General features: G+C 40.4%; 1 protein-coding gene across 1 annotated transcript in view; it reads right to left on the bottom strand.

Annotated features, from left to right (window-relative positions):
• Window positions 1-265: 265 nt before the first annotated feature.
• ST6GAL2 (ST6 beta-galactoside alpha-2,6-sialyltransferase 2) overlaps window positions 266-19,178 on the bottom strand; it is a 102,642-nt gene continuing 83,729 nt past the window's right edge. The window contains exon 7 of the mRNA XM_074332481.1: window positions 266-510. The gene's annotated coding sequence lies outside the window, so the exon portion shown is untranslated. The remainder of the gene's footprint in view (window positions 511-19,178) is intronic.

Genomic DNA, 19,178 nt, shown 5'->3' with positions numbered 1-19,178 from the left:
ACCATATTGCTCTAAAATCCTCTACATGCTGTGCTACCATTCCAGATTTTAAAATTTCCCCTTTCCACCCCCTTTTTAAAAAAAATCATTCATGCCCTATATATCACATGGACCTCACTGCCTGGGGTGTCATAGACAGTGACTTTCAGGATTTTTTTTTGTTTTTTTTTATTTTATTAATTTATTTATTTTTAATTAGTTTCAGGTGCACAAGACAAAGCAGAACTTAGACGTTTATCATTTATATCCCTCACACTGTGAACTTTCAGGATATTTTGAGCTTTTCCTCCTCTCAGCTCTCCAGGGACATAGATTAAAACTGTCATTTTCAATTAACAGAGAAGCCAGAGACTGCAGAAAGAGCAATTTTCTCAAGGTCATTACAAGTTGTTGATAAGGGTAACAGTCAAGCTCTGACTTCCTGCATTTCCCGTGTAGTTCTTAGGCTTCTGCAGAAACCATGTAGTTTATCCATTTTCTGTCTGGTTTGATTAGACTCTGGGATGAGCTCTATGGAAAAGAAAAACAAGTACAATTCAATTTCCATCACTCTTGATTGAGGAATTGAAAACAGATTGAAGGAGACCTAACTCTGAGCTTACTATATGTGCAAATGTTGAAAATCAGTGGGAGCACTGAACAGCCTGCTGAGACATTTCAGGCAGCTCCTCCTCGGAGCCTCTATTCTCACCATAATTTAAAATGTTTCATAGTCCTGAAATGGCAGCATGGGATGCTGCAGTGTATCATCTCATAAGTGCCAAATTTACTACTTGTAAATTGCTCTAGATGCTAATTGGATCCTAACCGTGTCCTTTTGATTTTGCTAAAAGTGTGTTTATTACTACTCCTTGGGATTTGTTTCTATTTTTTTCAGGTTTGATATAGAGCAGAAACCCACTCTACTCTGATCCTTAAGAAGTTCCTGTTTGAGGGGCCATACACCTCATACACCTGGTGGGTGGTATAGTTGCATTTCCATCACTTATTTGCATACTCCCTCAAGTCTTCCCATATGCAGCCTTCTTCCTGTCCTGGACTATTGTCAGATGTTGTTGGAGGTTCGAGAGTGAGCTGTGTCTTATTGAAGAGTTTTCACTTGGCCTAAGAAGTAAATTGACATGAGACAGATTAACTGGAGAAAATAACCAAGTTTAATTGCACATGTACATATGGGGGTTCCATAAGACTATGGGACCCCAGAACAAGAGAGGCCCTTGAGGCTTATATGTGATCTTGAGCTAAGAAGAAAGTAGAAGGTTGGGTTTGAACTTCAAAAGGAAGGAAGGCAATATACATGGAGATGGAAAAGCAAATGTTTTGTAAACAAATGTTTTCTGGGCCATCTTTAACAATGGGACACAGAAAGGACTTTGATGGAAGGAAACTTGGTAGATTCCTCCCTGTTTATTACACCTAGTTCATATTAAAATATAGTTATCTGTGAGAATAGCTCCCTTCCTGGAACGGGTCCTCTATCTAAATTCTTTTAGGCAGTTGTAGGAGAGGTTAGTGGTTCTTCCTGAGTCCTTTTTTCCCCCTAAAATAATAAGCTTAAAACAATGAAAGGAGAACTGACTCTGGGTGGTGAATATACAATGCAATGTATAGATGATGTATTATAGAAATGTACACTTTAAACCTATATAATTTTACTAACCAATGTCACCCCAATTAATTTAATAAAAAAGTAATCAACATTCCCAAGAAACCATATTTTGGGGTGGCAAACTCTGCTTCCCCTCAGTCTCTAATGCAAATGTGAATAAATATGGATGAATAGTAACATATGTATATATTGAAATATATTGAAATATTCCTTCTTAGAAATCTAGTACGATTATTTTTCGTTCTAGAAGTTTCATCAAAAATTAGAATACAGTAGATTTTAAGGATTTGCATTTTTATAAGAAGTATCAAAGACTTTATTAAACATCAGCCCTTTACTTGAAGAAATAATGTCAGAAAAAATCTTGTGAGTTGTCTCCTGGGAAGTTTGTAAATGATTTGTTTCTTTTTCTTTTGTGTCTTTATATAAAGTAGCCAAGCTTTATTCCTATAGCTATAAATTCTAACAGAAAGCAAATCACACATATTTATTAACTTTCCTGAATTCTCAATATCACTTGTTAATCCAGTAAAAACTGTTCCTTGTTGCTATGAAGGTAATGGCAGCAATACAAACACACATTGTCACTTCATTAGGATTGTACGTTCATCTCAAGTCTCTCCTGAAATTTCTCCGCTGAATTAGGTGATAATGATAACACTCAAAAGCATACAGCATGGAGGCAGGGGACAAAAGACTGCCAGGCAATCAGCAGCAGCAGATTTCTATTGGGATTTAAAATTAAATGGTGGGATCAATGGGCCAGCAAACAGACAGGGAATGCTCCCTGTCAGTTCGCAGTTTGCAGCAGCAGCAGCAGCAGATGTAAAAATTCACAGTGTGGAGGTCGAAGCTGGGGGTCTACGCCAGAGTGCCTGAGTTACAGGCTGAGGTAGCAGTATGCAGCAGCCTTCCTGTCCTGTGAAGTGGCTGTTGGCCACTGCGCGGCATCATCTTCTTTTGAGGAAGTGAACCCACTCATCATTGAAGGAAGGAATACAGCTAATAAACATAGTAGATGGGCTCTGCAGACTTTAAGTACAAAGCGTGGTGTGATTTGTTATTGTTGAGCCTCCTATACCAAAGCTCAGGAAAGAAACCTCCTAGGATGTAGCACCAGTATACCACAGCCACCTGAAATACATGTTGGCTGCTCAATTATGAGACATTTCCGACATTCTTTATTCAATAAGCAGACATGGATTGACTGCTCATCCTGTGCCAGGTGTAGAACAATTTTATTGTTCAAGCTATTAAACAGAAGGGAAGTAAGAGAGAAAGCAGGAAGGTCAGTTAGAAATCTCCTGAAATAGTCCACAGGAGAGAGGAGGGTGGCTTAGACTAGTGATGATGATCAGGGTCTAACAAGGCTAGAAGACCACCCACACTGCTAATGGATTGGGTATGGGCTGTGAGAGAAAGAAAAGCATCCAGGATGTCTTTGTGGTTCTTATGCTGGGCAAACAGGAAAAAAAGTAGATTGCATTTATCGAGATAGTGGTCTGTGGGAGGCTTCTGGGGAAAAGATCGAGAGCTCAGTTTGGACATATTAACTTTGAGAACTCAATTAGACATCCAAATAGAGATGTCAAGAAAGCATTTGAATACACAAATCTAGATCCAAGTGCTGAAGAATCGTTTGGGAGTTGTTGGTATTTAGATACTATTTCAAGCTATGAGACTGGATATGATTCCCTAAAAAGTTTTTCAACTTAGTGTTTGAAATATCTGTTAAACAGATCCCAGAAAAATGAAAGGACATATTAACCGAAAAAAATCGTTACCCAAGGAATAATAAAGATAGAAGTTCTAAGTGGGCTTCTGAGAGAGGTGAACAGATTTGTAAAAGACTGGAGCTGGGAAACACCTAACCCCAAAGAAACACAGTAGAATTTATGCCTGTAGCCCCAAAGTGTGCAGAGTGCCGAAAATATAATTGATGTCGTTCAATATCTGACACGTGAATGCATGAATGCATGGATGAATGAATGAAAGCTTGGTGGAAAGGCAGGCAGGTTTCCCAGAGACAGTGTGGAATTGCTTGGGCGCGCTATCATTGCAACAATTGGGTTTCCTCACACTTCTTTGCTGGCTGTTTTCTTGACTATTTATGACCAATTCTTAGGATATAGGCTCCTGGCTTTTCTTGTTTGTGGTATGAAAATTAACCCTCTTGTCTTCTTTTTCTCTTCTCAGAAGCATCCACGGATGATGGTCAGGAATCATCAGGCTGAGAAAGAGAAGGGTGAATAAACCAGATAACCCCAAGGAAAGCTCAAGGGAAGGCAGTATGGTAATCGTACTTCTGTAGTCACCTCCTTTTATTTTGCAGCTGAATTTCTCAGTAAGGGGTACCAATGAGCTGAGGAACACTGCTAATTTGCCAGATCAACATAACCTCTAGGGAGAAAAGCAAATAAGCATTCCAATTAACTTCAGCATTGGGTAATTTGAATCTTCTAAGATGTCTCTTCTCTTTTTTGGTTAATTACTGTGGCAAACCTATTTTCTGTTTCAATTAAGTCCTGAAATGCCTTTCATTCAACTGGGCTGCTACTGCAGAGTGGTTTTCATGGGAAGGCATTAGGAGTCTTTCATTTCAGAAGAAATAGACCGTCCTGGTGGCTGTAGCTTTGTCACTAATTTCAGAGAAGATAGCCTAATGATGGCCAGCCTGCACCTGTGGAGGAACAACCCCCTCCCCCACCCCTGACAACCCAATAAAAAGGGGAGGATACCTACCATGTACAGTCACAGTTTGTCACTCTACCTCTTGAAAACCACCATCTTTCCTCAACAATATGAAGTGAGCACTCACTGCTCAGGAAACTTTTTTCTTAGTGTTGGATGGAGCAGATTTCTCTGCGGGCTCTGTCAACCGAGAAATGAGCAGAATGGCTCACTTGTTGGGCATGCACTGTGTGCTGGTCACTTTCCCCAGGTGCTTTCATAACACAACAGCCCAAAAGGTCAGTACTATTAGTACAGCCTGACTTTACAGAAAAAGAAAGCAAGGGAGCTTAAGCAGTTTTCCAGCTGACACGCTGCTAGTGTTGGAGTGGGAGTAGACTAGGCTGCCAGGATCCAGACAATAAACTCAGAATCACTGCAGTTGGCCCTTATGTGCTCTCTAATTGGACATTTTCTTTGTTTTGTTATTGAATTGGACTGTAAGCTTCTACAGGTCAGGCATCCTATCAGGGCACTCATCCTAGGGCTGAGGGAAGCCGCTTGTGATGAAGCGAAGCCAGACAGCTGGCTGCTGAGCAATCATGGCTCAGCTTTCCACCTTGTGCCCATCTGCATTGTGATGTGCATGACGGCTTTCCTATGGATTTAAACACCTACGGTGCTGCAACTCCCCTCTCCTGCAGAGAGGGCGCTCCCTCAGAGCAGGGACCAGAGCTTTCTATCTACCAGCTTGCCTAGTCACTTAATAGACCTGAGGTTTGTTAGCAGAGCATGTCACTCTTCAGAGTGCTGTTATGTACTGTGTCCTCTCACTTTTCCTGGATCCACAGTATTTGTTTACACATATTTATACATCTCCCGTAAGATCCCCCCAAAGTAGAGACTTTGTGTTTCTCTGAATGCCCCAGCTAGAATAGTGCCTGGTATATAGTACATGCTGAATGCTGAATACCATTTTTTTTTTTTTTTTGGTATGACTATGTCACACAATAAACCACTTAATTTTTTTTTGGTTTATTCAATGCTAAAATTATTTCTCTTTTCTGATATGTTCCCTCTCCATTTTGAATGACAAAAACCCGTATTTTACTCAAAATTTTTAAGAGTATAGTAAGAGAAAAATGATAAAAAATGAATTTAAGGTCAATAGTCTTAATTGGGATATACCTCATTAACAACAGTAAATAATACCTTCTACAATTTTAACAGTTTATCACCTATTATCATAAATTGTGACATTTCTTAATAGACACATATATGCACTTAGTGCTTTTATGAATGCAAACTTGGCCTTATAATTATATATTACTGAGTCATAGTGATTAATGAAAACATGGAAAAAACACCAAGAACAATGCTATTTCATTACAGAGAATAAAGCTGCTGAACTATTCTGATAGAACTTCTGATGAATGATGTGAACAGAATTTTACCAATAAACTAAGCCAAGATTCTAGTTTGAGTCTTATTTTAAAACTCAACACACTACAATAATCATTCATTGTGGAACCTTTTGTGTGCTGGGTGCTGAAGACACAAAGTCAATAAAACACACATAGACACACACACACACACACACACACACACACACACACGTGAATAAGACCCTCAGGATGCTAAGACCTTAGATTCCCCAAGATTATTTACAGATTGAGGCTACATTAAAGAAAAGAGATAACTGTTTGAACATAGATCATTTGGAAACAAAATCAGGGCAGAAGAATTTATATGCAAACAAAGGATTCAGTTTTAATTTCTTTGTGATATACAGCATTGTAGGAGCTGGGAGATAATTCTCCAGGTGCAAGCATTTATAAAGTGGCTTTTAGAAGCATGGAGAAAGAAAATCGACACTTATCGAGCATCTCCTATTGGACAGACAAGTAACTAACAAATGTTAGTCATAAGGATCCCATGGAGATTTTAAACAATACTGATTCCTGAGCTCCACCTCCAGAGATTGTGCTTCAGGAGCTCTAGGAAGGTGGCCTAGGAAACTGCATCATGATATGGGTGGTCTGAGAGCTACATTATGAAAAACTTGAACTGTCCCCCACACACTCATTAATTGAACCTACTTTGGTCTTGTCCCAAGAGATTAGCTCCTGATTCTCTAGGTTCCTTCAGCTTAGTTTTTACTTTTCTAACTGGCTTTCCCTCTCTTACTCCTTTAAGATTCTGTCTATTTCAAAACCCAGTTTCCTTGATTCCTTCGCTCCAGGTATTTGCTTTATGTGAAGATAAGCTGTCAGGAGTGACCTGGTCTGGTCTGCAATGTCCTGACGCAGTGCTTTTCACTTGTGGTGTTCCCAGGACCCTGTGGGAGCTGCAGGCTCCTGGCCTACTCCTCCACCCAAACCTCTCCCCTCCCAATCTATCGGCTATATTGTCACTCCATTCAGGCATAGAGGATTACACCTTATTTTACTCCTTGAAGATATTTACCCCCTCTCAATTCAGACTAAGGAGATTTTCACATGAACATGTGACTCTTTAAGATAAAAATAGCAACAATTAATATGAACATTTACTGAATACCTACATGGTGTCAGGCACTGTGATAAAGATGGGCTCAATGTTATCTCACTCATTGCTCAGAGGCTGTCTGTGTGAGGTGGTTTGGTGACTATCCCCACATTACAACTGAGGGCTTTGAGACCCAGAGATGTTAACTGCTTTGTCCAACATCAAAGAGATAGTAATGTGAAGAAAGTATCTCCAACAGAAGAATTTTAGGCACTAGAACACAAGTGAGCTATTTGGAGGCAGAGGGAGGCCTTCCAAGAATCAGTAAAACTGTAATTGACTGCATACTCAAGTTTAACTTTGATTAGTGGCCCAGGGAAACATAAAGAGTCAATCAATATGTTATTCAGAGTAATGTTAGTTGGGATAAAAAACAATCGCTCCCCGCTGCACACACTAAATCCATAATGTCTCAAAACAACCTAAGTTTATTTCTTCATCATGCTTCTTGCTCATGTTCCAGTTCTGAGTAGTTCAGGTCACTGGGGAGCTTGGTTCCATGTAGCCATTGAGGGACCCAGGCTGAGTGAGGCTCTGCCATCAACTTTCAAACTTGACATTGTCATCTCTATCCAGTCGGGGAAGAGGAAAGAGTCTGGAATGTCACACATGAGAAGTGTTTATGGGCCAGGTCAGGCAGTGGTACAAATCACTTCTGGTCACATTCCATGGCTGGAACTCAGTCATGTTGCCCCACCTAATTGTAAAGGAAACTGGACTCTCTAGCTGAGTATCCAAAAGCCAAGATAGAACAAATTTGGTGTGAAGCTAGCAGTCTTTATCCAGTCCACTCCCCCAATATCCATTCATACCATTATTCCTCAATAGAACACATCTGCTACTCCCTCCCCAATAATGACAATTGAAATCCTATCCAGCTACTGCATTAAGCTTAAAGTCCAAGTTCTCTATGTTATATGCAGCCTATTTCACCAGATATGAATGTAGATACATATGGTTTGACAAATTAAGAGGCAGTTATCTTCTTCCTACCGCTCCTAACTCCCCCTGCCCCACCCACCACACCCTCACTCCTAATGCTGACGTAGTGACAAGACAAATACACAAAAATGTCCCATGTGAAAAAGGAAAGAATTTGACACATGCAGCAGTCACTGCAATGATGAAGTCCTTTCAGGCAGGCATTGCAAGGCTCCTCTGCCCTGGCATGGGGCACAGTTCCTTGATTGGATCCCTCTAGTCTAGAAGGAACTGCCCTGTCCATTGATTTATGTGATTCTGTCCTCTGGGAGTATTTTTCTTGTTCATTTTTTCATGTGTTTACAATGGAAGGGAACTTTAGAATATTAGACAGAGAGGGAAGGGGAAAATACCCTATTTTCTCTATTCTCTTACTTTCAGTGAATGAGGCCCTACAAATGAAACTGACACAAGAGGGGTTAACAGGAGGAAAGGGGTTACGTATGCAGAAGAATTCATAGAAAAGAAGTAAAGACTCAAATAAGTGGTTAGATCTATGGGCTTATATAACATTTTAACAAAGAGTGACAAATTCTGGAAAAGTGACAAGCCAAAGGAAAGAGATTTGGGTTCTTAGGGGTGGCCAATTATGGGAAGGTGAATATATGGGGAAAACTACTGGAAGATGAGGATTAATTACTAAAGTTGGTTGTGCAACCCTAACTTGGTGCCGACTTTCTGTCTCCAGCTGTGATGGTTATTCTCCTCCTTGTACAGGAGAGGGGAGGGGAAACACCTTCACAAACAGAAATTTAATGTCTGCTTTTAGACAAATAGGGAAAGGATAGAGAGCTTTTTCTGTATTTGCTGATTCTTAATTGCCTTCAGCTCAAATAATACTTATGCCAAAGTGGCATATATTGAGGTGGAATGGTCTGACCCCTGTCAACAGGACTGTCAACTTTCATGGTCAATTTTCTGTTTGTGCAAGTTGGGAGGCCAAGATTGCAGTAAGGTTCACTGGATTTTGTGGCGTGTGTGTGTGTGTGTGTGTGTGTAGCCTCTTTGGCAGGGTAATTCTCCCACACCTTAGTAGCATCCCCTCTAATCAATGTGAGTTGACTCTATTCCATGTGTCAGAAGCCCAAGAACATTTTCTAGATGCAATTTTCAAGCCTGCATGTTTTTCTTCCTGGACACCACACCTCCTTCAATGGAATGGCAGCTATTCTCAAGCTGTTTGAAACAATTGCTCGGAGCAAAGACCACATTCTTGATGTGATACTTGCCACAGGGATGTCACTTTATGTTACTGAAAAGACTTAGTGAATCAGTATTGCTCAAATCCTATTATAGTCTTTTATTCCCCTAAACATTTGGAGTCTAGATGTTGCCAGCTGTTTTTAACCCTATGAGGACTTAAATTTATGCACATTTTCTGCTCTCTTTGATTTTGCAAAACTGGCCAAACTTGCCTAAATTTATCTCTTTCTTGCAACACATTGCTATATACAGTGAGGAGCAAACAACCCACACCAGTGTTCTAGCTCCTTCCCACCATTTTCCACAGGGTCACAAGATTTACTTTCCAACTCATGGTAGGCAACAATTTTACCAGATATTTTGTCTTGACCTAACACTATCATTGTGGAGCTCAGGCTGCTGAAAGTTCTGCTGTTTTCAACATGTGGCTTCTGGAGATCACAGGCCTTCTCCATTCAGATGTAGAAGGGGGAGCAAGCTAGAGCAGTGCTTGTGGAGGTTTGTGATGGCGAGGCTGGGATGTTGTGGGCTGTGCTTGCTTACATCCCATTGGCCAGACTCAGTTCTGTGACCACATGCAATTGCAAGGGAGACTGGGGAATGAAGTCTAGCTGTGTTCTCTGTGTCAAGGCCCCTGGAAAATTACTCATGCACAGTACCTTCAACTAAAATCTGAGTATGACTACCTTTTAGCTCCAGTAGCACGTCCTTCTACTGTCGCAGAATTCTCCCTATTCTTGCCCCTCCTCAATCCAGACAGTTGTTACTGTCTTAGTTGTTAGAGTCAAACATGTGAAACTGCATGTTGGCTCTCACTTCCCACAACCCTGAGAACCCATGAATTCTCCTCCATACAGCAGAGAGTGGTTCCTTCCTCTAGGGTATTTCATCTGGCAAATAAAGACCAAAACACGTTTTAGTCTCAGAGTAATTTCTTTTTTTTCTGGACTAGAGAAGAGACAAACCTGGATTTTGGAGTGCATCTAACCAAAAAATGAAGCTTGCTGTCACTACCTTTGGATAGGTCTCAGAGTATCAAAGGAGGACATTTTGGTCTCCCTAGAACTATGGAGTTTCGTTTTTGTTGTTTTCCTTTTGGGATGAGGACTCAGAAGAGGTTTTTTTCCCTGCAAAGACTCCTCACATGTATTCAGGTATTCTTCTACACCCAAACTTTGTCGTACTGCCCACAAACGAAGCTGAGGGGACTTAGTAAACTGTTAGCCTGCTCCTCTGTAAAAGGAATGCTTAACTTGACATTTGGCTTCAAGAATTCTTTAAATTTCAAATGCTGTCAGTCGGCATGGCCACTGTCCTATTAACTCCTCTGAGAGCTGTGGCTACACACTGAACTATCCATCTTCCTAGAGCCCCTCTCTGCTGCCTCAGGCCAGCAAGATATAAATCCAAATGTCAAGGCTTGATCCTGTATGCACGTCCCATTAGCACCACTAGCATTTCTGACAAACATTTAATTGAGCACAATAAATGTTTCAGCACTGAATCTTGGCAGATTATACGCTTAGGGGCTCCCCTAGGGTGTCTGGGGAGGGAAGGAGCAGAGACAAGGCACTGGTTGTGGTCACCACTGTTGAAGGATTTGCAGTCATTTCTCAGGGATATGCCAGGACGTCTGCCAGGACCCTAACCTAAGGAGGGAACATCAAATCCAAAGGCGGATTTGGGAAAATCATGTAGTCTTCTTTTAGATATAAGAATAACTTTTTAGTAACCAGAACTTAAAATTTGGTCTGTCCTTTAAAAGCAGAATGGCTTTAATCACCAAAGAAATGAGGTTTGAAAAAATGCATACCTTGGGCATGTGCACACATATTCATGTTCCATTGGCCTAAGGGAATCATATCACTAAGCCCGAGGTCAATGAGATGAAAAGGAGGAGCCAGTATTTGGCTAATGGTTTATGAATAGTTCCTCATTCCATGTACTCTAGCATTGGGCAAAATGACGACATACATGGGTTGCTGGTCAGAATGTATGCCACATTGCTGTTACCTTGCTGATGCTGTAATTGTAGTGATAGAGTATGTGGTAAAACCAGTGGATTCTATGAGTGTAAGCTCATTGGCACACTTGCTACAGTATAAAGTGAGTTACCTGGTCAGAAGCCTGTGTAATGGTATGACAGTGGATGAGGTCTTTAAAAATTCATGGGTAGAGGCACTGGGAAAAGAATTGCAGGCAAGGAATGCAAATCCACGTTTGGTGTAAGTGAAGGTGAAGTATCATACATCCCTTCCCACTCCATTATGGGGGTCCAATTCATTTAACCAGGTTGTTCAATGGCCACCAAGAAAGATGTTGCTAAATCAGAGAGGCAGGTGCTTCCCTCTGCTGTTAACAGGTTCAGCACTCAGCAGAGGTTGTTGCCTTGGTGTGGTAACCCTTGTTGTAGGGCCGACACATGACCACCAAACCTGCCATATGGTCACTGGCTCACAAGCTTATTGGACCGGTTTTATGAAGGTGGCAGAGACAGTGACTGACATCCCCAGATAGGCTATCTAATCCTGCTGTTTGCTGAGATCCACCTCCGGGGTAGTTGCTGTGTGGAGAGCATTTCCAAGGGACCAATATCCTTGCGTTACGTGTTTTCAGAAAGCCCATTCAAGTGCTTTTTTTCCTCAGAGCAACTTGTCACTGATTTTCATTCTCATTCGTTCCAAGTTCATGACATCCTGTGGAACCATTAGCCATGACCTCTGCATCAGTGTAGTTCCATGCCTCGGCATCTCTGCTTGCAGGCATAGTGAACAAGCCTGGGAGGATCTCCTTTCCCATTGCCCTTGTGGTCCCTCCCAGGTGGGGCTGTAGTGCCATAGCTGCCCACTTTTCGGTGTGCCAGCATAACACGTGGAACCATCTGAAAATATGACCCACATTTTTTCGTCCTGTTAACTGGTCCCTGGGTCCCCCTATTGGGCTGTCAGTGTGGGTTGAGGAAATGGGTCAGTATAGAGGAAGGTGCACCAGAGTTTGAGCTGCTTGTTCAAGCAACATACCTGTGCCTTTCGCCCTTGCAGGAACCCAATTTGCCATGTACAGGTTCCACCTGATGATGGATATCAACTGCCTGTGCCCAGCTCTGTAACTCAGTAACTTAGAGAACACCCAGCTCCTAATGTGTGTCTTGGGTCACATAGGAGCTGCCAGGGCCCAGTAGTAAGATAGGAACTATGTTTGTTTTAAAGGAGAGGAGTTATCAGAAGAAGAGATCATGATCTTGTTCCAAAATTCAAAAGGATCAGGATGTGTAATCTCCTATCAAGGCCTGCTAAAGACCCAGTGAATCCACTGGGATATATGGCCCCTGTGCTGAGCATCTAGACCTGCAGCCTGGATCTGCTGTAGAGCCTTCTCTCACTAGGGGACCCACTCACATCTGGCAGCCGTATGGACAACTGGAGAAACAGTTTGAAACAGTGTAGTCAAACACCTTGCCCTCAGAATCTATTTTCATACATGTTTCCCAGGTTTCACTCAATATAAACCAGCAAAATTTTTGCAATTATTTTAATACATATAGAACCTCCTTTGAGATCAGACTTTGTGTTTATCCTGCACTAAATCCATAACTGATACAGACTGTAAATACCCATGTGGAAGCATTGAGAGGTGGGTGGGGGTTGTGTGCCTGTGGAAGGATTAGCATCTCCCCGCAAGGTAACTAACTACCTTGGATGAGGTTATCATATGGTCTTCAGGTAAGGGGGGACTCAGCTACTCAGGCTAGGGAGGGAGGTTTGCTGGGATATGGCATTCCTCAGACTCATAGGACTCTTCCCTAATGATCCCATTCTAATCTCAGAGACTCCTTCTTTCTTGCTCTAAACCCTAACTACATAACAGACATGGCAGGGCTGTGATTTCAATTTGTAGTGTAATTCAGCCACATTCAGTATTCAACTATTGGTTCGTTTTTCTAAGTTTTGGCTACTTGGCTGTGAGAAATGAGGGATTTCTGTAGCACACGAATAGAAGCTCTCCTTGCCTATGCATGCCTGGAGGTGAGAATTTAAAGGTCTGAGCTTATCTTCTTCCCCCAAATCTCCAGTGCAGTGAGAAATAGTATTAAATTCCTCAGTCCTTGAAGTCATTTCCATCATAACATTCTATGAAGCAGCCACTCAAGTTCCCCAAAATTGGCCATCTGTAGCACTGGATTCCAGGAAACTATGACTGAGGACTAAAGACTTTGCCACGATATGTCTTGGACTGTAAACATCTGCTTTTCCATGAGTGACATATCATCGCTACCATCAAAATAGTTCATATCTGAGAAACAATCTTCTGACATCAAAAGTGGTATCTGCCAGGCTTCAGTCAGGAAAACAAAAGCCACTCTCTATATTCAAGTGTTTAGTTAGAGATTTTAATGTAGGGAAATCATGGAGTACACAAACTGTTGCAACAATTGTGTGAGTGATGTTCAGGGAATCTGCCACCAGTGACCTCAGCCTGACACACCAGAGTGCGATTCTTAGGAGCTCTCCCAGTAGCCACTTTAATTCTCAGGATCTTCTGGGAAGATGCTGTCAACTAAATAGTTGTGAAGCAGTGAAGCTGGTGGATTTCAAGAGCTTACTCGGAGTTGCCATGAATCACAAATCTGCTTACAGCTCTGTCCCCAGGAGCCTTTAGAAACCAATGACCTTTCATTATTCTCTTTCACCTTTGATATCTCCCTTAAGCTACTCTGAATTTTACTCAGAACCATATGGGGAGAGAATGTGGGGAAACGGAGTGCATGGCTTCTCTTCATTGGTGCTGAGGAAACCTTGGAATGTGGTGTCGGTGATAGTAAGTCGAAGGCAGACACTAGTGTGCAAGAATACCTCATTGCTTTTCCCATGGGAGGATAACTTTGGGTTCATTTTGGATGGGTTTGTGGGAAAATAAAAACAGTGATTTGGGCAAAGAGTTGTAAAAGAACAATGGAGGGACCATACTCAAGTATGGTAAGTTGTTTAATAGCCACAACGTTTTCCCTTCCAGATACATATCCCTTTGCAAGTATTACTTTGCCACCCCTATAATCCAGAGGTGGAGCCCATCTTTCCACCCTCTTGTTTTTTTTTAAAACTATTTTTTTAGACCAGTCTTAGATTTACAGCAAAATTGAGAGGAAGACCGAATTATATCCCATTACTCCCTTACCCTCAAATGCACAGCCTCCCCCATTATTAACACCCCCCACCAGAGTGGTACTTTGTTATAATCAATGAACCTACATTGACATGTCATTATCACCAAAGTCCATAGTTTGCATAAGGTTTCACTCATGGATTTCTTCATTCTATGAGTTTGGACAAATGTATAATATCATGCATCCATCATTATGGTATCATACCGACTATCTTCACTGCCCTAAAACTTCTCTGTGTTCCGCCTTCTCTGTGTTCTGCCTCTCCCTGCCCCAATTACAGGCAACCACTGATCTTTTTGCTGTCTCCACACTTTTACCTTTTCCAGAATGTCAAATAGTCGGAATCATACAGTACATAATCTTCTCAGATTGGCTTCTTTCACTTAGTGATGTTCATTTAAGGTACCTCCAGGTCTTTGTATGGCTTGATAGGTCATTTCTTTTTAGCACAGAATGATGTTCCATTTTCTTGATGTACCACAGTTCATTTATCCATTGACCCATTTAAGGATATCTTGGTTGCTTCCGAATTTTGGCAATGATGAATAAAGCTCCTGTAAACATGTGTGTGAAGGTTTCTGTGTGGACTAAATTTTCATTTCCTCAGGGGTAAATACCAAGGAGTGCAATTGCTAGATCGTATGATAAGATTGTGCTTAGTTTTGTAAGAAACCACTAAACTATCCTTCAAAGTGGCTGCACCATGTTGCATTCCCACCAGCAAAGAATGAGAGTTCCTGTTGCTCCACATCTTTGTCAGCATTTGGTGTTGTCAGCATTCCAGAGTCTGATCATTCTAATAGGTATGTAGTGGTAGCTTGTTGTTGTTTTGATTTCCATTTCCTTAATGAAACATGATGTGAAGCATCTTTTCATTTGCTTGTTTTCCATCTGTATATCTTTGTTAGTGAGGTGTCTGTCACAGTTTTTAGCCCATTTTTAAAAATTGGGTTGTTTGTTTTCTTATTTTCAATTTTTAGGAGTTCTTGGGTATATTTTTTTATAAAAGTCCTTTATTAGATGTGTTTTGCAAATATTTTCCCCTAACTTATGGTTTGCCTTTTCATTCTCTTGACACTGTCTTTCACAGAGCAGGTGCTTTCAATTTGAGTGAATTCCAAATTTTCAGTTATTTTTTTTCATGGATTGTGTCTTTGGTGTTATATCTAAAAAGCCATTACTATACCTAAGGTCATCTAGGTTTGCTCCTATGTTATTTTTCAGGAGTTTTATAGTTTTGTATTGTACAGTTAAATCTATGTTCCATTTTGAGTTATTTTTTGTCAATTTCTGTGTCTCGATTTGTTTTTATTTTTTGCACCTGGATGTCCAATTGTTCCTGCACCATTTGTTGAAAAGGCTATTGTATTGCCTTTGCACCTTTGTCAAAGATTAGTTGACTATATCTATGTGGATCTATTCCTGGGCTCTCTATTCTCTCCCATTGTTCTATTTGTCTATTCTTTCACCAATACAACACTATCTTGATTACTGTAGATGTACTGTAGGTCTTGAAGTTAGGTAGCCTCAGTTCTCCCACTTTGTTCTTATCCTTCAATATTGTGTTGGCTAGTCTGTGTCTTTTGCCTCTCCATATTAGCTCTAATGTCAGTTTATCAATAGCCAATAAAATAACTTGCTGGGATTTTGATTGGGTTTGTATTGAATCAAGTTGGAAAGAGCTGACATCTTGATAATATTGTCTTTCCATCCATGAACATGGAATATCTGTCCATTTATAGAGTTCTTCTTTGAATTAATTCATCACAGTTTTGTAGTTTTCCTTATCTAAATCTTGTACATATGGTATTAGATTTATACCTAGGTATTTCATTTTGGGAGTATTAATGTAAATAGTGTTGTATTTTAGTTTCACATGCCACTTGTTCATTGCTGGTATATAGGAAAGTGATTGACTTTTGTCTATTAACCTCAGATGCAGCAATCTTGCTATAATTTCTAATTTCTATTTGTTTCAGAAGTGTTTTTTTTTTTTTTTTTTCCTTTGGTTCTTGACCATTTTGGATTTTCCACAAGGCAATCATGTCATCTGGGAACAGTTTTATTTCTTCTTTCCTAATCTGTATACCTTTTATTTCTTTTTTTAAATTTTATTGCAATGACAAGGACTTCCAGTACAACGCTGAAAAAAAAGAGTGGTGAGCAAAGACATCCTTGCCTTGTTCCTGATCGTAGTGGGAGATGTTCTACTTTCTCACCATTAACCATTATGTTAGCTGTCATTTTTTATAGACATTCTTTATCAAGTTGAAAAAGTTCCCCTTTATTCCCAGTGTATCACCACCCCCTTGTTTTGACAAATAGAATGTGGCAGATATTGTGCTAGCTCTGTAGCCTAGGCCTCAAAGAACTGTCATCTCCCTCCTTCAACCTCTTAGACCTCTGCCTCACGTTCACCTGTAAGGGAGCCTCTCTGTCTCACTGAAGCATGAGTAGCCCCGGGGAGGAGGAATGAGGAGACTCAGTGACAGCTAGCACCATTCGTCAGATGTGTGAATGACATGAACCACCCAGCTCTGGTGAGTCTCCAGCTGAATGTGGCCCTCGGAGTGCACCTAGGAGAAACTAACAGAGGAATTGTCCAACCAGTCCTCAGAACAATGAGGACTAGTAAGTACATGGCTCTTGTCTTGAACCACTGCAGTTTGTTATGCAGCAATGCAGCTTGTTTTGAGCCATTGCAGTTTGCTATGCAGCAATAGATAACTGATATGCCAATGGTGGGAGAACTGAAATGGAGTGAAAAGCTGTGGGGAGGAGAAAACAAACACTAACTGTGCTATTTACAACATTCTCTCTATTTACTCACTTTACTTTGTTTTGTGAGTGTTTGTGCAGATTCTGAGAAGAATCATTTAGAGATGCTTAACTGCTTCCTTGGGGCAATAAACTATAGATATCTTGATCCTCCATATGGGAAAGAAAGGACAGAAACAAGGGAAAAAGTCCAAGCACATATTTACCTGTGTTTTCTCATTTCATGAAAGAGTATTCCTTCAGAGTTTTGTTTACAGGGCCTTGAAAACAAATTATCACCACAAAGAAAATTTTATATTACTTTTAAAATTTAAACAGATGAAACTTTTCTGAAAAAGCAATCATCTGCAATATTTACCATCCATCAATGTTCTCTTCTATTAATAATTTAGATATATTAGACTGAGGAGATGAAAATAGAGTAATAATAATATTAGGCCGGTGCAAAAGTAATTGCGATTTAACAGGTTAAAAATAATTCCAAAAACCGCAATTACTTTTGCACCAACTGAATAATACTACAACAATTCATATTCACCAGGTGCCAGGCTCTGTGCTAAATAATTTACATGCACTGTCTAAATGAATAATTGCAATAATTCAATGAGTAGATACTGTTATTATCTCTATTTTACACATGAGGAAACTGAACTTCAGAGAGAGGAGGCTTACCCAAGGTCACAAAGCTGATTTAGGAGGCAGGGACTCAACCTTGCCTTTCTAATCAAGAATGTGACCCCAGGTTCTTGCTACAGGGCTTGACTGTTGTTGGTGAGGACATGCTGGCGGGCTGGGTGCTGCGCTAGCCTCTGCTGCTGTGGCCATTTGGGAACTCGGATCTTCATCACACGTGGATCAAATAAATGCATAAACCGAAAGCAGAACCTGGATTTTCTGCTCTGATCGCCCACTCCATTCAAGTCCATACTCTTTCTACTAGACCAGAAGGCCTCCCAAATATTTTGCTTTTTGTATTATATTTATAGATCTTTTTAAAATGTGTGAAATAAAGTAATAGGATTACATAGAAACCACCCATTTCACTACCATCTGGAGATAATCACTACTGTTGTGATTATTTTGGCATTTTATAAAGATTTTAACACACACACACACACACACACACACACACACACACACACCAGGTCCTCAAATAATGTCATTTCATTCAACATTGTTTTATTATAACATTGATGAGATACCATAGGAACTTAACTCTTGTTTATATCATTAACTTATGGTAAAATTGGTTTCCTTGTAAGTCGTTCTGCTTAAAGGTGCAGAACCTCTCGATGATGTTAAGTAAGAACTTACTGTATATGAATGACTCATATGTATACACATATGTACAAACGTGTGAGTAATATATACATATGTGTGTATAAATATGAAAGATTATAATATTGGTACAGTTTTCTATCCTATTTGTTTCCCTTAACATTATATCATGAACTTTCCCCCATGTCACTAATATTCTTTATAGCCATGGTTTTCATGGCTGCATGACATTCCCTTAAGGGTTTGGTTCCACCTCTCTATGATGTTTCACCAAGCTTAGGACATAGAAGAGTTTAGAACAATTTCCTTGGAAATACTATTAATTTATGGTGTTTTTGACATAGGGCAAGACCCAGTGTTTATTCTCACATTCATTTTGTTCCCTAGACAGAAAGGTTGGGTGAAAAAAATCACAGGCTTTGGGTAAAGAAGACCTGAGCTCAAATCCTGCTCTGTCACGATGACCTTAGTCAACTAAGAGTCTCTCGGAGCCTCAGTTTCCTTGTATATCAAATGGGGGTGATGATATCTACCTCCCAAGGATGTTTTGTGAGGATTAATCAGATAATGTTGGTGTAGCATCTGCTACATACGGAGTGTTCAGTGTCGGTTTCAGTGTTAACATTTTGTTAATTTCTTTATCTAGATTTCTTTGCTTTGGGAAAAGGGGAAAGTGGCTAGTTTTCAGATACTGATTCTTTGTCTCATAGTGTTCATTATAGATGGTTACCTAGTGTGTCTGGCAACTCATATGATGTTGTAGTGGACTCCTGTTAACAGTCGATAATATAGAAATAGCACAACAGAGTAAATAAGGTGTATGAAGAGGTCCGCCGGGATTAGATCCTGATTCTCCCCCTTACCAGCTTTCTAATTTTTATCAAGTTACTTTGCCTTGGTTTTCTCATCTGTCTAATGAAAAAACAATGGTACCACATTTAGGAGACT

Source organism: Rhinolophus sinicus, linkage group LG05 (genome assembly GCF_036562045.2).
Source record: "Rhinolophus sinicus isolate RSC01 linkage group LG05, ASM3656204v1, whole genome shotgun sequence".
Taxonomy (NCBI): domain Eukaryota; kingdom Metazoa; phylum Chordata; class Mammalia; order Chiroptera; family Rhinolophidae; genus Rhinolophus; species Rhinolophus sinicus.
Note: the sequence above shows the minus strand (reverse complement) of the source record. Positions and strands in the feature narration are given on the sequence as shown.